A 19,115-nucleotide genomic window follows, 5' to 3' on the forward strand; every position below is an offset into this window, starting at 1 on the left:
AGTAAAATCCTTGTCCTTGCTCCTGTGTAGGAATCTGTTGAATGGCTCGCATGTCCATGAGAGCTGAAATTTGCTTTTGAGCCTCTGCCCATTGATTTGGTGGCAGGTTTGGCATTCCTTTTATCCTTGGCAAAGTATGAAAGTGGAATCTGTATCCTTGAGATACAATATTTAGGACCCATTTGTCTTTTGTGATTATGTGCCAGTTGTCTGCAAAAAGTGTTAGTTTTCCCCCCAAGGGAGCTGCCAAGAGGGTTTTGCTTGGTAGTCTGAGGGGTAAGTCATTGTGTTTGTCTTCCGGTAGTTTGAGACCTGTCTTCTCCTCCTTTTTGGGTTGTGGCACTCCATTGTCGAGGCTGGTAAGAGCCTTGTGGCTGGCCTCTGCCTCTTGGGCATCTGTATCGGCCCCTCTGTGGTCTGGCAGAAGCTGGAAAGGACCAGTTTTTGGTTGACCAATTTCTGCTGAAACGAGTAGGTTGAACCTGTAAGAAATCCTTGACAGTCTGCATAGATTTTGCCTTATCCTCCATTTTCTTTAAAACTTCTGCTTTTACACCAAATAAAACATCCCGCTGTAAGGGTGCATCCAATAACTTTGCTTTAACATGATCAGGTAAAGTTTGTTCTTTTAACCAAGCATGCCTACGTATGACAGACCCTGTCACTGCTGCTCTACAAGAAGCTTCCAATGAATCAAATCCACATTGCAAAGTATGTTTTCCCACTTGTTCAGCTGAATGCAACAAATCCTGCATTTCCTTGTAATCTGGCTGGTCTGTATGTGTGAGCATTTTTTGTTTTAATTGAGACATCAAATACTGTTGATATTTCAGCATGTGAAACTGACAATTTAAGGCCCTCATAGCTAGAGTAGTTGAGGTATATACTTTCTTTCCCCATCTGTCTAGTACTCTAGAACCCCTTTCAGAGGGCACAGGATTTTTAGCAGTAGAGGTTTTAACCCCTTTGGGACCCTAGGAAATGGTTTCTGGGTCAGCAACAGGGCTTTTATACAAGAATTTGTGCGTCAGGGACTCTGTAGTAGCTGGTGCAGGAGGTAGTGAATCTGGATTAAGGCTAGATTCTGAATAATCATCATCCACAATATCTAACAGGTGGAAATGCAAGTGGTCTGTGCTGGGGTAGTAAAAGGAACTCTCAGAGCCTTTTCTTAGAATCAGACTAATCCTGGCCTTCCCAGTGGAAATGTTCCCTCATATAATGTAAGGTTTCCCCAAAAGAGTAGTCTTCTGGGGGAGATGCAGAAGGGATAGACTCTTCAGCATCAGAATCTTCATAAGGGGAAAAGGAATATTCCTGTTTCTCAGAAGAGTCTGAGGAAATTGAAACCTGGTCAGAGGAAACATAGTCCTCCTCCTGCCTTGGCCTTTTATCAGGAGGGGGATGGGAACCCCCGATTAGGGTAATTAAGTCTTCAGCCATCTTAAGCATCTGTTTCCTAGGCATGGGGCCTTGTACTGGAGACTGCTGTGCAGTCTTCTTTGTTTTTAAAGGAGTTTTCAGTTTTGCATAGGATTTAATAGTGAGTGTAGTTGGTCTGAAGACACCTTCAGCAACTGAAGGCGTTTCAACTGCACTGGAATCTCCTTCAGGTATGGAGTCAGAAGGGCCTAAAGGTAAAGGTTGTGGAGGCCTAGTAATCTCCGCTTGTGAATCTGATGTTGCCTGGGGTTCTAAATCAGCGGTTGTCAGGGGCTGCGCAGGCGCCTCACTGAAAACCACAGAACCGGCGACTGGCCTAGCAGAGGCCTCGGAGTCCGGTTTGGATTTCGTCTACCTGCCCTTATCTTTGCGTTTTTTATGCATTCCGGTCGTCGGCAGCTCCAATGGCATGGTATAATTAAATTTCCTACCAAAATAATGTCAGGCGAAATCAAACCGACGTTTAATAGTTCGTTTATTAAACCTAGCACAAAACCGATAACCTGTGACGTCGTGGTCTGGGCCTAGGCAAGGAATACAAAAAGAATGAAAGTCCTTATGAGGTATTTGCTTCCCACAAGAAATGCAATTGTTAACTTTTTCTGACATCGGACTGAGGCAAGAAAAGGTTCCCCAATGGGGTACTTAGCTTTATGAAGACTTCGGTCTGAAATTCAATTTAAAAATCTCAGGAGTCAGCCGACCGGCACTTGCGAACTGCTTCTGCTTCGGGCACCGTGCGGCAAGAAAGACTGAAGAAAATGGTGTCGGATGCATCTTATATACCCCTGGCGCACTGACGTCAGGGAAGAAGATGAAGCAACCGATGACGGACCAAGACTTTGGAACTCGGGCCGACTGCGGGACCGCCTGACGGCAGGATAACCCAAGAGTGATGACTGCAGCAGTGTAACAAGATGAACATCACTGTTTGTGGAAAATAATTACTCAATGTACACCAGGTAGAAGAGGAGTAAATTTATTCTAGCAATCAGGGAATGTCAAGAAGCAGGTGTGAAACTGAAGCTGCTATATCCAGCTATTTTCAGAATATTTTTTTCCTTTGAGGTCAAAATCATTCTTTGATGTAGAACATGATAAGCAGGAAATACTAAGGTTTGCCCAACAAAAAGTGGGTTATCAAACAAAGGGATTCTGCTTCTTAGATTTCTGAAGTCCATAGAGCAACTATGCCAGTGAAACCTTTTCCAGTGTTCCAAAGGAAAATGCTTAAGACACACAAAAGAACACGGAGGACACTGGAAATGAACAAGTGGCTGGATATGGAAGATGGAGATAAGAAAGAAACCAGCAACTTGGAAACGTATGAATAAATGTGGGATTACAAAACATTAACTACATTTGTGAAGTATGGCGGAACAAGAAAACCTGGAAATACTGCACTTTGACTTCCTTAAAATTGTAGGGGACTCCAAAGCATATGCCATAATTCATGTTGGGAAGATGATTTAGCAGAAGGGAAGTGGAAGGAGAGAGAGTTAATTGTAACTAAACAAAATGTTTTTCTTAACAGTAGTTTCATAACATATAGCATATACTGCATGCTATAAAGTAAAGTCTTTCAGTTAATTTTGTGATTAATAGGGATACTGAAGTTAGCAGGTGTCCCTTATTTTCCTGCTTTCTTTATTCTTGCTCAGTTTTAAGAATTGTATACACTGTAATGTAAGAAGGGAAGAAAGCCTGGACAAAAGAGCATGGCAAGAAAACTGATACACCTGTTCTTATTTTTGCATAGGGGAATGACTGGATTAATGTTCTTGTCTTGATTTACAAGTTTTAAGAGGAAGTAACTTGTTGAACTGAATATAATGAATACTGAACAATGTTTCCCATTAGCACATAAATGTTTACAGGGCAACATATGCAGTGAAACTTGACTGTTATCTGGTTCTCGTATTTCTATGGAGACGATCTGATAAGGGAGCAATAAAAACAGAATGCTCCTTTCTTTCAATTGTGAGGAGATAATATTTTCTGAAAGCATTCAAATCATGTTCTACATTTGGGAGAGTAATAAAGATAAGACAAAAATAGCACTTAGTGTAAGTAAAAGCACAGGATGTACCATGCATCTTAGCATGAATAACCTTCATTATAGATTAATTCAAGCCCGTGAGTGTGGCTGTCAATCTGGGACAATCTTAGTATGGTTAAACTTCATTATCTGAAGATGTACATAGTTTTATGTGTTTTTATTAAGTTAATATGTTTTAAGGGTGTTCTGGAGGTGTGCTTTATTTGTTTGAAGCTTTTCATCAAACAAAAAGCTTTGTAAGATGTGACAAGTTCCAATGGATATGTCAAGAACCAACTATATAAAACGTCAACCTGCCAAACAGTGTATAAATGTAACAAAAAAGCTGAAACTAGACATTTAAAAAACTGTTAAACAGATGGGAATAATAACTTCTCATCATAATGCCACATTTCATGTTATCTTTAAATGTGAACGGTCTCACAGACAAAAAAATGAGAGTAGTGAACTATATTTAAAAAATGCAGAGTGCATATAGCTATGCTACAGGAGACACATTTGGAAAGAACTGAGCAAGTGAATTTGATAAAGGATTTCAGGAGGGTTATTCAGAGGAATATCTGGGACAAATAAAAGTGGGAATAACTATTTTAATTGTAGGAAGAGCTCCAAGAGGAAAATGATAACAGATTTGTAGTACTAAGGGGATACTAGAAGGAAAGGTGGATTATGCTGGCATTCCAGGTAAAACTGCTGCAGCAGAGCTTAAAAATATTTTGGAAGAAACACTCACCGTTCAGCAGGAAATATTACTTATAGGTGGGGACTGGAATTTAGTTTGCAGCAGTGAGGATGTATCTGTGGAGGTATAGAAGAGTAAATATACCAAGAGGGGGTAGATTTTGAAGAAATTTGTGAAAATGGTTGACATGGAAGATGTGGAATTCAGTAATAGGAGTTCAGACAGACTTTACATATTACTTCCCAAAGTGCAAAATCTGGGCTAGGCTAGACACTAATTATATTTCACAGGACCATGTATTTAATTGAAAGTTTTGATACACATCTAATGACTATTTCAGATCACATGCCAATAACTAAAATAAAAATGCAGGGTAATGAAACAAATATGAGACACTGGCATTTCTCCACCTGTTAAAAGAGAAGAATTTGAGGAATGGGTAGTGGAAATTCAAGAGTTACTAGAGAAGACAGAAATTTCTTCTAAAAATATAGCTAAGGAGTGGGATAAAATAAAGTGGTGTTTAAAAATAGTGTTGAAATAAGAGATACAGTTAAGAATTATTTAGAGGAACTGACATCAAAAAAGAATTGCAGAATAGGGAGGAATGTCACAGAGCAAAGAGGTGCAAATACAAAGTGCAAAAGACACAATAAGGGACTACCTTGACAATATGCATGATTTTAGACAGATTGCTGTTAAGCAACTGTTTTATAACTTCAGACACCAAAAACTTTTAGCACAATGGCTCAGGGAAGAGAAACCAGAAAGGGTTGTTGCCAAGTTTAGGAAGCATATAACAAGGACAATAACCAGAGAACCTGTAGAAATATTTTGGAAATTTTATGTAAATCTGTATAAAGCAGAGAAATGTAGACATCAAGAAAAAGTAAAAATGGAAATGTTCACAAAATAATTAAATATGCCAAGGTTGCAAACAGATGAAGCTCAATCACTAACAGTCAGGATAGAAGAAGAGATACAAATGGTCATGTACAACCACTCTACAGGAAAGTCACCAGGAATATAGGTTCATAGGAGGTTACTAAGCTAATGGCACTACAGCCCTTACAAGCCTAGCCATATTTATCCTGAGTTGTCTCAAATGTCAGTGGTAAGGTGAGTGAAGTTCACAGAGGCAAGGGTCTATGATAATTAATACAGACTTCCTCTGTCCGGTAGGCATATGGGCACCACCCCAGTAGTGAATTTTTGGAAACCCATCCAATGATCTAGGCTGTGTTTGAAGAGGGTCAGGGAAGGGGCTCTATTTCTCATGAATCAGAAACTTGTTCCAAAGAAGTGGCAGTCTCTGAGCAATGTATCTGCCTCTCCAGCATGAACTGTTCATGTCAGAGGCCAGGTTAAGATCCCTGGAGCAAGTGACCCTCCTGCAGTTTGATTTACGAAGATGTAGCATTCCATCAGGGCCAGGTCAGAGACTGCTCTGCAAGTCAGGCACAAGTCACCCCTTAGCAACCTGTATAAGAGACAGAATACAGTGACAGAGCTTTCAGTCCATCTAGGTAAGACTTGTTTTGTGCACCCTGTAATTTCTTGATGAGAAACCTCTGTGGTCTCCCCAACTGTTGAACGTGTCTGGTGAGGTACATGCAAAAGGGATCATTGCACTCTATTACTGGGCAGAGTATAGTGAAATACTAACATCCCTAGATCTAGATGTGCCACACAGAAGAATTTCCTTACTACTGTGGACATGTGATGGTCACAAAGTTCAGATTGCTATCAACCAGAGTACCCACCTCACATACTACTGGGTCTACACTGGGGGGGTGCTGTCTATAATGCAATTAGGGATATCACCTCTCCTAAAGGGAATAATAATGCATGTTTTTGTATTTCGCTTTAAACCATGGCTTTGGCACCAATCATTTGTTTGCGTTAACCCTGTCTGCGGTACATTAACATTGTTGTGGGACTCTATGCTTGCTCCCAATTTGCAAATGTCAGCAAACTTGGTCAGCAACAGGACATCCAAGTTTGCCCAGACTTCTGAGAAATAAATTCTGAACAATAAGGGGCCCAACACAGAACTCTGTGGTACACCACAGGTGATTGGTCTTTTGCTTGAGGTGAAGTCACCCACTTTGAGACAGTATGTGTCCTGTCAGTGAGCCACTACCTATCTGGTAATGTAGGGGTTAATTCCCAGCTGGTAGAGTTTATAATACCCGAATGGAAGACTGTGTCAAATGCCTTGGCTATGTCAAGACAGGTGGTATGCACAGTCTTTCCCTCGTTCAGGGCCTTGGTGACTTTCTCGAAGAAGTCAACCATGATTAACAGGCATGATCTATCTTTAATGAATCTGAAGTGGGTTGGCTCCAGAGTATGGAGATTACCAATGTCCTTGTTAAGGTCCATCATGACTCTTGCCATGGCCTTGCAGATGAGGCTAGTCAAGCTTATGGGCCTATAATGCCTAGGGTCAATTGATGGCCCCCTTTTGTGCAGATGGACTACTGTTGCTGTCCTCCATTCCGCTAGAACACAGTTCACAGGAAGTGGTTAAACAGGGATCCAAGTGGGTCTGCTAGGTCATATTTTACGTTGTTTAAAAGGAAACCTGGGATGTTGCCTGGTCCCACTGATGCAGTGTCTAATGCAGTGTTTTTGGTTTTGGAGACTGCTGAGATGACCTGCTCTCTTGAGATAATAGGCTGAGGAATGGTAGCAGGTATACTTTGAGGAAAGACTGGAGGGGGACAAGGGGTCTAAGTTTCCTCCAAATCTGTCAGCTAGCAAGGTTAGCTATTACGTTTGGTTGAGTACGGGTGGTGCCATCCACAACCAGCTCTGTGTACAGCTGGGTATTCCTTTTAGATTTCAGATGTCATTAAAGGATGCCTTGTGATTATCCTGAGCTAGCCAGGCTATTTTTCCTTCATAATTAGCTTTGCAGGACTTGACAAGATCTCTAATTTATTTGTTTAAGCTAGAGAGGGGTTTCTTCCTCCGTCTGCTGAGACTCTTCTTCTTGGATATTACCTTCTATCTCTTATTGTATAGATCGTTTACACTAGGGGTCCACCAGGGTGGCTTGTTTTTTTCAGCAAGACCTGGTTTTAATGTGGTCAGGTACAGCAGATTCTGTACAACTGCTTAAGTGGTTATATAGGGCACTGGTGTACACCTCTGCATAGGTGTCAGTGTTACCCGTGTTTGAGGGGGGACTGAAAAGTACAGTGCACACTTATAAATGTAGATGTTAAAGTGTATTCACTGTTGTAGTCACCTATGGGTTATCCCTGCTGTGGTAGCCCTTGTCCGGCCCGAATACCAGAGTCAATGTTTTTCTGAGTCAGCTGCTGTCGCTTGCTGGATGACATCAGGTCGTCAGTGCTATAAAGGAAGGCAGCCAACACCATTACATCAGTTTTTCTTGTCTAGTCAGAAGCCCAAGTAAATATGGAAAGTGGTCCTGGTGGCTAAAAGCCACCGTTAGAAGTTTATGTCTCCCTAACGAAAGAAGATATAAGGGGGAAGGAGGGTGGGAAACCAGGACTGCAACAGTGAATATATTTGAACATTTACATTTATGGTAAGTGTACACAATTGTACTATGTTCCTACATGTTTCACTGTAGTCATCACCTGGTGGAGGATCCCCAAAGCGGAGGAGAGGGGTGGTAGGATTTGTTAGAGACCTAGGTATGGGTAAGCATGCCCTGCAGAGGCAAACCCTGCCCTAGCCTTTGAAAATAGGAGTAGGTGGTAATGCTTGGTAAAGGTATGGACAGAAGTCCAGGTGGCAGCTTCCAGGATGGCCCTGGTGGGAACTCCTCTGAGGAATGCTGTGAAAGTGGAGGCTGCCCTAGTGGAATGGGTTTGAATAGACTTGGGAGGGGGGGGTGTTCCCATGCAAACTGTAACAGAAATGGATATAGTGTGATATCCATTTGGAAATGGTATGTTTGGAGATGGGCTTCTCCTCTGCCCCTGGGGCAATGCTGACAAGTAATTGGCCTGTTTTCCTGAAGTGTTTAGTAAGGTCTAGATAGTATCCGATCGGTCCTGTGCACGTAGAGTGTGCAGAATTCGTTCCCCCCTTGCTTTGAGGGTTAGGAAAGAAGGTGGATAGATGTATGGCCTGGTTGAGAGTTACATTAGATACCACCTTCTAGCAGTGGTGATAGCAAGGAGAAAAGCAGTCTTCCAGGAGAGGTATTTTAGTTCTGCTGAAGCAGCAGGTTCAAAGGGAGTGGGTGCCCTTCTGGGAAGTCTGATATTAGGAGCCCCTCTGAGGAATTGTTTAAATCAAAGGATGGGAAAACAGGGGCTGTTCTGTATCAAGATGAGCTGAAAAGGCTGATGCATGGATTTTAATAGAGGAGACAGAGAGGCCACTAATAAGTAGCTCCACTAGGTAGTCCAGGATAAGAGGGATGGAAGGTTGTGAAGTACTGACCCCTCTGGACTGGCTCCAGGAGCAGAATCATTCTATTTTCCTGCACAAGATTTTCTAGTGCTGGGCCTTCTGGCCTCTGTGATGATGTCTAGGACCCATTTAACAGGGGTCCCTTGTTTCCCTTTACAGAGTATTAGCCATGCTGATAGTTTGAGAATTTGCAAGTCTGGGTGCAGCCCCCCCGAGTTAAGAGGTCAGGGGGAGCTGCCTGGGAGTCTGTAAGGTCAGGCTGCGCAGTAAAGGGTACCAATGTTGTCTGGGCCAATCTGGAACAATGAGGATGGCATTTGGTCTCCCCTCCCTTATTTTGATTAGTACCTTGGGGATAAGAGGCAGAGGAGGGAATGCGTACACAAAGGGGGTGTTCCAGGGGAAGGTCAAGGCATCCACCTTCCATGCTACGTGGTGATACTCCCTGGTACAGAATTTTTTCAGCTGATGGTTGGGATGCAAAGCAAAGAGATCCACCTCCGGAGTACCCCATGCCTGACTGATTTGTAAAAAAAAGATTTCTCTGTGGAGCTGCCATTCGTGGAGGTCCAGTAAGTTTCTGCTTAAGTGGTCTGCCAGGGTGTTGTTGATCCCTGGTAGGTATTGTGCTATCAGGTGCAGTCCCATGGAAGAGGCTGCCAGCCAGAGGTTCATAGCTAGCCTGCACAGAGGGTATGATTGGGCCCCTCCCAGTTTGTTGATGTACCACATTACTGTGGTGTTGTCTGTTTTGATAAGGAGAACCCCTGGCCTGAGACGGGGTTTGAAGGATGTCAGAGCCTTTTGTACTGCCATCATTTCCTTCTGGTTGATGTGTAAGGGGAGGTGCTGGGCATCCCAAAGACCTTGGGTGCACCTGCCTTATAGGTGAGCATCCCAAGCTATGTCTGAGGCATCGGTGGTAATGATCTGCCCAGACACACTGCCCTTATGCAGGGGATCAGAGGTAGAGAGGTCTCTAGAGGCTGAGAGTACTGACACCAAAGTTTTTTTTAGGTACCACTGAATTTCTCATGTGAAGCCTGGCCAGAAGAATTAGAAGGATGCAAGATGCCATGTACCCAAAGGGTTGCAGGAACTTCCTCGCAGTAAGGTGACTTCTGGAAGCCAGCTGGGTAAAACAGAGGGGCAGGAAGCTCTGTTCTTCTGGGACTAGGAAAGCCATTTGGGATGCTGTGTCCAGCAGAGGTGCCAATAAAATAATCTTCCTGGATGGTGTTTGCTTTGCTTTCCACTTGTTGATGGTGTACCCTAAGGAGGTTAGGGGGGTTTTAACAAAGAGAAGGTCCTTGAGGAGCTTTTCTTTACAATCTGCCTGAATGAGGCAGTTGTCCAGACAAGGGTAAATTTGTATATTTTTCTGTCTGCAAAATGCTATGGCCAGGGCTAAGCATTTGGTGAATACCCTGGGAGCAGTAGATAAGCCAAACGGTAGCGCAGAGAACTGAAAGCATTGTGAGCCTGCTTTGAAGCGAAGGAATTTCCTGCAGGATTCCCTTATGGGGATGAGGAGGTAGGCATCTTTTAGATCTAGGGTAACTAACCAGGCATCTCTTGTCAGCATAGGTAGCAGCTGCTGCAAAGTTAGCATTTTGAATTTGGGGACCACCAGGAGGGTGTTCAAAATGGATAGATCCAAGATGGGGTGCCAAGTTCCCTCTTTTCTGGGAAAAAGGAATATATTGGAATAAAAGCCTTTGTCTGTTTGGTCTGAGGGGACAGGTTCTACTGCCCCTTGGGATATGAGAGTTTGGACTTGTTTTAACGTCTCTGCCCACTGATTTGGTGGCAAGTCTGGGCACCCTATTGGAATTGGGAGTCCGTTGAAGGAGAATTTGTATCCCTGAGAAATTACCTTTAATACCCATTGGTCCTTTGTTACAGAAATCCAATTCTCTCTGAAGTGGGAGAGCCTTCCTCCTAGTTTTTGGTGAGTGAAAAGAGGGCGGGGGGGAGGGAGTCATTGAGAGTTTCTGCCATAGAGGGATGGCTTAGTACTCCCTGCCTTTGGAGTGTAAGTAGTCTACTGTTTGGTTCTCTGCTGTCCCTGGGATAGAAGTCTGGGTGGTCTGCCCCTGCAGGGCTTACCTTGCCCCTGTCTGCTAGGTGCAGGAAAGGACCAATGTTTTGAGGGAAAATTCCTGCCGAACCTAGGAGGTTGTACATGAAGGAAATCTATTAATATTTGCATACATTTTGCTTGGTCTTCCATCTTTTAAAGCACCTCTTCTGCTTTTACTCCAAACAAGCAGTCCTTATCCAAGGGTGCATCAATTAATTTAGACTTGACATGATCAGGGAGAGGTTGTTCCTTCAGCCAAGCATGTCTCCTAATAACAGATGCTGTCACTGCTGCCCTGCTAGAGGCTTCTAGGACATCATATCCACAGTATGTTTGGCCACTTGACAAGTAGAGTGCAGTAAATCTGCTAACTCTTTAAAACTGGTACAGGCAGGAAAGGTTGAAATATTTTGTTTTAATAGTTCCAAAGTGTTGTTGATATTTTAACATGTGGAACTGGCAGCTGAGTGCTCTGAGAGCTAAGGTTGCAGAGGTGTATACTTTTTTACCCTATCTGTCCAGAGCTCTGGAGTCCTGATCAGAAGGAGTAGGATTCTTTGCAGAACTAGCCTTAGCTCCTTTTGGTCCATATGCAATTACCTCGGGGTCTGCAGCAGGACTGCTGCACAGGTATTTGTGTGAATCTGGTACCCTGTAATACCGGTCAGGTTTTCTGGGAGCAGGTGGGAGGGTGTCAGGATTTAAGCTGGATTCCTGGAAGACATCAACCACTTCTAAGATGGGGGGGGGGGGGGGTGGCCAAGGGTCTGTGCTGGGGCAGGTCTCGAAACTCTCAGTTTTTTCTTAGACTGAGGGGAGTCCTGGGATTCCCAGTGGAAATGTTCCCAGAGGGTGTGAAGGGTTTCCCCAAAAGAAAGGTTTTCTCGTGGGGTGGCAGAAGAGATGGATTCCTCAGCAGCTGAATCCTCAAGCAGTAAGAAGTTGTTGTTCCTCTTCCAAATCTGAATAATCAGACTCCTCAGTCCTATTCTCTCAGTATTTCAGGGGAAGGGTCCCTTTTCCTTTTAGAAGGTGTGGCCTGACTATCCCTGATAAGGATAAGATCCTCCGCCATTTTAAGCATTTGAGCTTGGGGTGGTGGAGCAGGGGTAAAATGGTGGCTAGAGGTATTTTTCTTAAGAGTGGCCATGCCTCTTGGCCTAAGAGTATCCATCAGTCTGAGGAGAAGACGTCGTTTTTTTGTCTGGTAGTGCGAAAAACCTTGGAAGCCAGTGCCTGCATCATGGCTCCAGACCTAACCAAGGTAGAGACAACCAAAGACTTGGAAGACTAACAAGATTTACGCAGCATACAGACTCTGAAAGGGTCTCAGTAGAGGCCTGCAAAGGTATCTAATTGGGCATCAGGGGCTGTGAAGGTGCCTCACTGAATTCCACAGAACTGACGACTTGCTTAGCAACAGAGTCATCGGAAGGCTTAACCTTGTGTGGTCTGTCTCAATCTTTATCCCTACATTTTTTCGGAATATCTACGGTTTGTTGGCTGACTGAAGACATTTCGGAATGCGAAGACGGAAGACAAAAATACCTGGCTACTAAAAGAGCTCTACGATGAATGGTTCTCGTGTTAAAGAGGGCACAGAACCGGCAACAGGGGACATCTTAGTCTGGGCCTAAACAAGTGATGCAGTATGAATGGAAGTCTCTGTGTGGTATTTGCTTTCCACAGGCGAGAAGTGTTAACTTTTTTGGACATCAGTTAGTGCAAGAAAAACGGATCCCCAACAGGGTACTTAGCTTTAGACGTTTTCAGCTGTAATTCAAACTCTGGTAGCGACTGACCGGCACACTTGCGAACTGCTTCTGCTATGGGCTCCACGGCAAGAAAGACTGATTTAATGGCTGCCTTCCTTTATAGCACTGACAACCTGACATCATCCAGCAAGTGACAGCAGCAGACACAGAAAAACACTGACTCTGGCATTCAGGCCGGCCGAGGGCTACCACAGCAGGGATAAACCCACAGGTGATGACTGCAACAGTGAAACACGAAGAACATCTTCTTATAACATCATTTAGTAGGAGGTAGTTTGTCTTTGAAACCTTCTTAAACATTTTGAGCTTGATGGGGTATCTGGTCTTATAACATCATCAAACAAAACAGATTTATGGTCCGATCTTACTAGGGAGGAACATCACAATGTTCTTCTCCCATGCTAGTGAGAGCCTCTTGTGGGTGTGCTGACTAGCTGTTCCAGAGCATTTGCATTGAGAAAGACCAAAAAACCTCTGAGGAAACATGTCTGTGGTCATCTAGGTTTCCCAATCGATGGTAGGATAATTAAAATCATCCAAGAGTAAAGGCTGTATGGTAAGAGACTCCAGTAATTCCAGGTATGCAGTATGCATTTCCTGTTTCATGGTGCGGACCTATAGTAGCTGGCTTTGTCTATAGTTAACTGGACAGAGTAGATCAAGACAGTCAGTGTTTGACCAGTCTTTTTTTTCTTTTAAACAAGAAACCTCTTTATTAACTTATCACATATGACATAGGCAATCTTACATTTATAAACATGAAAATAAACCATACCGACAATTTCAGTTGCAAACATTATACATTACAAACCATTTTAATAAAAATGTAGTCGCAAACATACATCATTTATAATCTATCCAGTCATTGTCAGTCAAACATTACACAGTTCATTCAAATCCTGCCTTCTTTTAAACCTCACTCCTCCTCTGCATGTATTGCTCCCACAATTCCTAGTTTTTCCTGTGGAATTTGCTCCTTCCTTTTTTTATAGATCCCAATTCCAGTTGTTTTTTTCTCAGTTACTATATTCGTTACTTATAGTAATATTAGTTTAGACTTGAATTTCCATTTTCTAGTAAATGCTTTCTTGACAGCCACCATAATTAGAATCAGCAAGGCCTTACTATATCTAGGCAATTCAATTCTGTATCATAGCTCAAAAAAATCATTTTGTTATTTACACCAATTTGGTCACCTAGCATCTCTGACACAGCAGTCTGCAGTGAATCTTTAAAATCTGCCAACTTATTGCACTCCCAGAAAATGTGTTCCCAGTTACCTCTTTCGTCTCCTTCACATCTCCATTTGCAGTCTATCTGAGAAAATTAATTTGGAGTCTACTTGGGGTATAAAAATATCTATGTAAACATTTCCAGGCAAAAATCCTAAATCTTCTAGATTTTGCTGCGTATCTGAGAGACATACAAATATCCTCCCATTGTTTCTTTGAGAATTGCTTATCCAATCTCTCTTCCCAATCCTTTCTAACCTCATCTGATTGATAACAGTTATCATGCAATATTTTATATGCTCTACTAATTGCTCCTTTCTTAATGGCACATTATGTTCTAGACTCTACTAAATACTCTACCAGTGTTGTTCTTTTGTTTAGGACCCCCCCCCCATTTCTTTCTCTTTGCCTATACTCTCTCAATCCATGATAGGGAAGGCAATCTCTAACCTGCAGGCCAGATAAATTCTTGGCATCTTCCCATTCTATTACCTTTCCCTCTCTAGACATTTGCACCCAACACCTTTCCTGGTTCCTTTGCCAGTTTTCTCCAATAAATTCCAGCCCCTGTCTTGCTTATTTGCATCCCTAATTGCAGTCACCCCTATCAGCCGAATCTCCTTTCTCCATCCTAGTGTTGGCTTAGTTCTTAGAATACCTTCTGCTACTTTATGACCACAACATTCTGTGATTATTGTTGCTCTCCTTAAAGGCCTACATCCAAAATCCCAGTTTCTCCATGCTACTTGAGCTTCCACCCTGTTTCATCATAATCATCCATTTCCAATCTGAATTATAGGTTTCTGCTTATCTATGTAGAAAAGCCTTAACTGTGTTCCTCTGAAATACCTCTTCAAATCGGGTAATCCTAGTCCGCCTTGTATTGGAAGAATCAGCTCATCCCAACTGACTCTTGCCATCTTCCCCTCTCAGAAAAATCCTTAAGCTCTTTATTAATTCCTATCCACAACTTCTACCGTTTGACCAGTTTTGAGGTGTACTTGAGGTATACTTATCCTTAATGAAGATGGATACCCTTCCTCCTTTGGTTCTTTCATACTCGGTTTGTGGTCTGAATGCATCAAAGGCATTGTAGCCCCTTGAACCATGTCTCATGGATGGTGTTCCTGTGGAGGTGTGGGAGCTAGGAGTGAAGTGATCAAGATCTGGAAGGTTTTGTTTAACAGTATTTTAAAAGAAGTATCAGCATCTCAGAAAAAAGTAGTGATGGCTGTAACACCTAAAGATGACCAATCACAGCCAGCTTTATAGAGGCCTATTCTGATTCTAAACCATGAATACAAAATGTTTGTGTCTATAACGGCCAAAAGAATGGCGAAGGTGATGCCAAAATTGATAGATATAACTGAACACAAAAATGAGGTCTCGTTCTCTTTAAGAAGTGAATCGGTAGGTAGGAATTCCTGCTTGTAGACAGGGCAGGTATAAAGCAAGAACAAAGCTTTTACGTGTTAGGATGTTAGGGAAAATCTAACACACAACCTACCTAACTCAAGTCCCCTTGGTGTTCAGCTCTTTCGATTTCTTGGTATCCATGTCCTCCCAGCTATTTCCGAGGTTTCCTCAATTCAAAAACGTTAGTTAACCACTCTGCATGAATAAAAACTCAAAGGCTGCTATAGTTTAACTTCCTTACTGGATTCAAGATCAGACAAATAAATGTTGCTCAGATTTATTCACACAAGCTAGTTTAGTTTTATTTATACACAAGATCGTAGGCATGTTGAAACCAACAATGGGGGGGCATCACAAACAACTGCATGATGAATAAGCGTGCACATTGCTCCTATTGCAAATACATCGACACAAGGGAATAATTTCGGGTGAACTGACAGGGAAATACAACCGCGAAATGACCGGGATAGTCTATGCTGCCCTGTGCCAATCATGCCTGGGTTTTTATACTGGAAACACCGAACGGAAATTAAAGGAACAAATCTATGAACATTTATACGAGATCAGGAAGAAGAAAAGAAACAAATACCCTGTTGAAACATATCAGGGATAAACTGGGGCATACCTTCAAGTTCACTATCCTGAAGAAAGTGGTAAAAAATTAGAGAGGATTCCACAGGTAGTAAACTTGGAATGGAAAGAACTGCACTGGCAATTAAAACTGAATGCCGGAGGGTGGCGAGGCTTGAATGACTTTCTGTTGCCCCAATGCTTAAATTAAAAGCCGTTGCCAGACAGAAAACATGAAGTAAAACTGTAAATAAGGTTGACACCACAAATTCAATTTATCACACACAGCTGGTTTTATACATGTATAAGAAGAGAGTACAGGCAGGATGGAGTGGGTGGAGAAGAGTGTCAGGAGTGATTTGTGACAGATGAGTACCAGTAAGAGTGAAAGGGAAGGTCTACAAGAGGGTAGTGCGACCAGCTATGTTGTATGGGTTGGAGACAGTGGCACTAACAAAAAGGCAGGAGCCAGTGCTGGATGTGGCAGAGTTGAAGATGTTAAGATTTGCACTGGGTGTGACGAGGATGGGCAGGAATAAGTATATTAGAGGGTCAGCCCAGGTTGGAAGGTTTGGAGACAAAGCCAGAGAAGCAAGATTACGTTGGTTTGGACAAGTACTGAGGAGGGATGCAGAGTACATTGGGAAAAAGATGCTAAGGATGAAGCTGCCAGGTAACGGGAAACAAGGAAGGCCTAAGATAAAGTTTATGGATGTGGTGAGAGAGGAAATGCAGGTGGTTGGTGTGACAGAGCAAGATGCAGAGGACAGGAAAAAATGGAAACAGATGATCCGCTGTGGCAACCCCTAATGGGAAGAGCCAAAAGAAGATGATGACGCTATATATTTTTGGTGCTCTAAAATCGGATGTTGTATTATAAATTTATTATATGTTACTGTTTCTCAGCTGTCACATCTTTGCTTACAGAGTATTTAAGTGAAAGATTTAGCAATGGCTTTTATATGAAGAAGTTTTTAAACAACAAAAGCACTCATTAATGAAGTTTCTGCAGTGTGTCTACATTCCCTGGCTAGCGTGGTTTGTCTTTACTTTATTAAATAAATGTACATCGTAGAGGCTTTTCTCCATGTCCTCTTCGTACTTAAATTTCCATTGCAGAATCCATACAGCTCATTTTTGTACCACCGAGTTCCGTTTCTGAATCAGACCATTGTTTTTAATGTCTGCAACCATTTTTTACCCTCTTAGTGAAGCTTTAAAGTTTTCTGTGTTTTAGTTGCAGTTTTCTTAATCTACTACCAACACAAATGAGCAATGTTTTCACCTCTTCAGAACAATCTATTTTATACCAGCACAACAAAAACACTTTTATACCAAGGTTAAATTCTCTTCCAAGTATAAGACAGTGCACTGTTTAAATATTTGTACAGAAACAGCTCCAAAAATATGTGCCCCCAAGAACCCGTTTCTGAACCATCACATCTCCAACATACGCCTCTTGGCTGTGGGAACATTTTTTCCAGCCTTGTATGAGTAAAGAAACATTTATGCAAAGATTTCCATACAAAAAATTGTAAACTTTCTGAATTAAGTTGCAAACCCAGGGATAAGACACTTCCATCCACTGCTGATCTGTAACATCGTTAATCATCCACTCCAAACTATTGCTAATTTTACACTGGGGTGCCTTCAGGTCTCCTACGGCTTTAGATTCTCTACTTATTAGTTGTTTCTAGCCAGACATTAAGGTCCAGCTTCAATTCAAAATCTACTGGCTGGGCTTTAACAAATTTGTTAACCAAACTTTGCATAATTTTCCTTCATCCCCAACAGTTTAGATCTGTGTATGAAAGCTCATCAAAGATCAGTAAGAAAAAAAAAAAATCTTTGTGTTCTCTTTTCCAAATGCGCATTACATTTTCTTCTGTACTTTATCAGTGTATAATACAGCCTACTGGTGATATCATTTTTCCAAGCCCTAACTTCCTTAAAAGTAAAGACTTGCTTAATCATTTTATCTACATAAGGCTGTGCATAACGTTTATATTCTTTTCCTAAACTTCCCCCAACAGCCCACATGTGATCTTTGCTGCTCCCTCATTAGGCATTATGCCCATCATGTGCTTCCATTTGGCCATATATTCAGAGTGCAGAATAAAATACATTAAGGTGCGGGGCTTTATAGTATGCCTCCAAATCTGAAATCCCAAACTATTCTGTTCTTTTGACATCAGTTTTCCATTGCACTTTTTTGTTATTCCAAGAAAAAAAGAAAAAAAATCCTTACTATTCTTTTTATATTCTTCCATATCTCATCTCTTGGTTGATGCATATAGCCCTATTGTATATAAAAGGCCAACAGGACCAGAAACATCTTAGTCACACTCTCACTTAGTTTGAATAGAAATAAGTGTGAGTGTGACTATCTCTACTTAATCTAGGCAGGGACACACCCAAATCCAGGCCGTGAACTCAAACTCCCCCAGCCACATGAAAATACTGTTCTTCAAAACCTCTTAAATCACCCACATAACAGCTCTGCTCTTCCAATCGTAAATATGAATCTAACAAGTATTCTTAAAGTGCATGACTTTCATGCAACCCTCACCCTATACTCTCCAGACACTCTGCAGTATTAACAGAGATGTGGTTAAAACACCATATTAAAGACAGCAAAATCCTATCCCAAGGATACAATATCTTTACACTCGACAGGGCTCAAACGTGACGGCAGCATAGCCATTATGTACAAAGATAATGGCTTACCCTGGAACATACAGAAAGCAACCCCCCGATCTTACAAATTCCGAAATATTAATCTCCCGCCTCCAGCTAAACACCAACAAAAGCATTATCATTACAGCAGCATACAGTGTACACACCCCTGTTAAAATGCCAGGTTTTTGTGATATAAAAAAATAAAACCACAATAAATCATTTCAAAACCTTTCCCACCTTTAATGTGACCTATAACCTGTACGATTCAATTGGAAAACAAATCTGTTAGTGGAAAAAATATAAAAAATAAATATACAACACGCTGGTTGTGCAAGTGTGCACACCCTTAAACTAATGCTTTGTTGAAGCACCTTTTGATTTAATTACAGCATTCAGTCTCCTTGGAGTCTATCAGCACGGCACATCTTCACTTGGCAATATTTGCCCACTCTTCCTTGCAAAAGTGCTCCAAATCAGTCAGATTGCGAGGGCATCTCTTATGCACAGCCATCTTCAGGTCACCCCACAGATTTTCTATTAGTTTTAGGTCTGGGCTCTGGCGAGGCAATTCCAAAACTTTAAATTTTCTTCTGGTGAAGCCATTCTTTTGTTGATTTGGATGTATGCTTAGGGTCACTGTCATGCTAAAAGGTGAAATTCCCATTCATCTTCAGCTTTCTAGTAGATGCCTGAAGCTTTTGGGCCAAAAGTGATTGGTATTTGGACCTATTCATAATTCCCTCCACCTTGACTAAAAGCACTGGTTCCAGATGAAGAA

At 42.0% G+C, this 19,115-nt stretch overlaps 1 protein-coding gene across 1 annotated transcript in view; it reads right to left on the reverse strand.

The window, feature by feature from the left end:
- Positions 1 to 19,115, reverse strand: part of LOC122813060 (cyclic AMP-dependent transcription factor ATF-6 alpha-like) — a 2,557,378-nt gene that overhangs the window by 2,328,841 nt on the left and 209,422 nt on the right. The gene's annotated exons all lie outside the window — the stretch shown is intronic.

The sequence above is a fragment of the Protopterus annectens genome, chromosome 10.part0 (genome assembly GCF_019279795.1).
Source record: "Protopterus annectens isolate FY-2018-M chromosome 10.part0, PAN1.0, whole genome shotgun sequence".
Taxonomy (NCBI): domain Eukaryota; kingdom Metazoa; phylum Chordata; order Ceratodontiformes; family Protopteridae; genus Protopterus; species Protopterus annectens.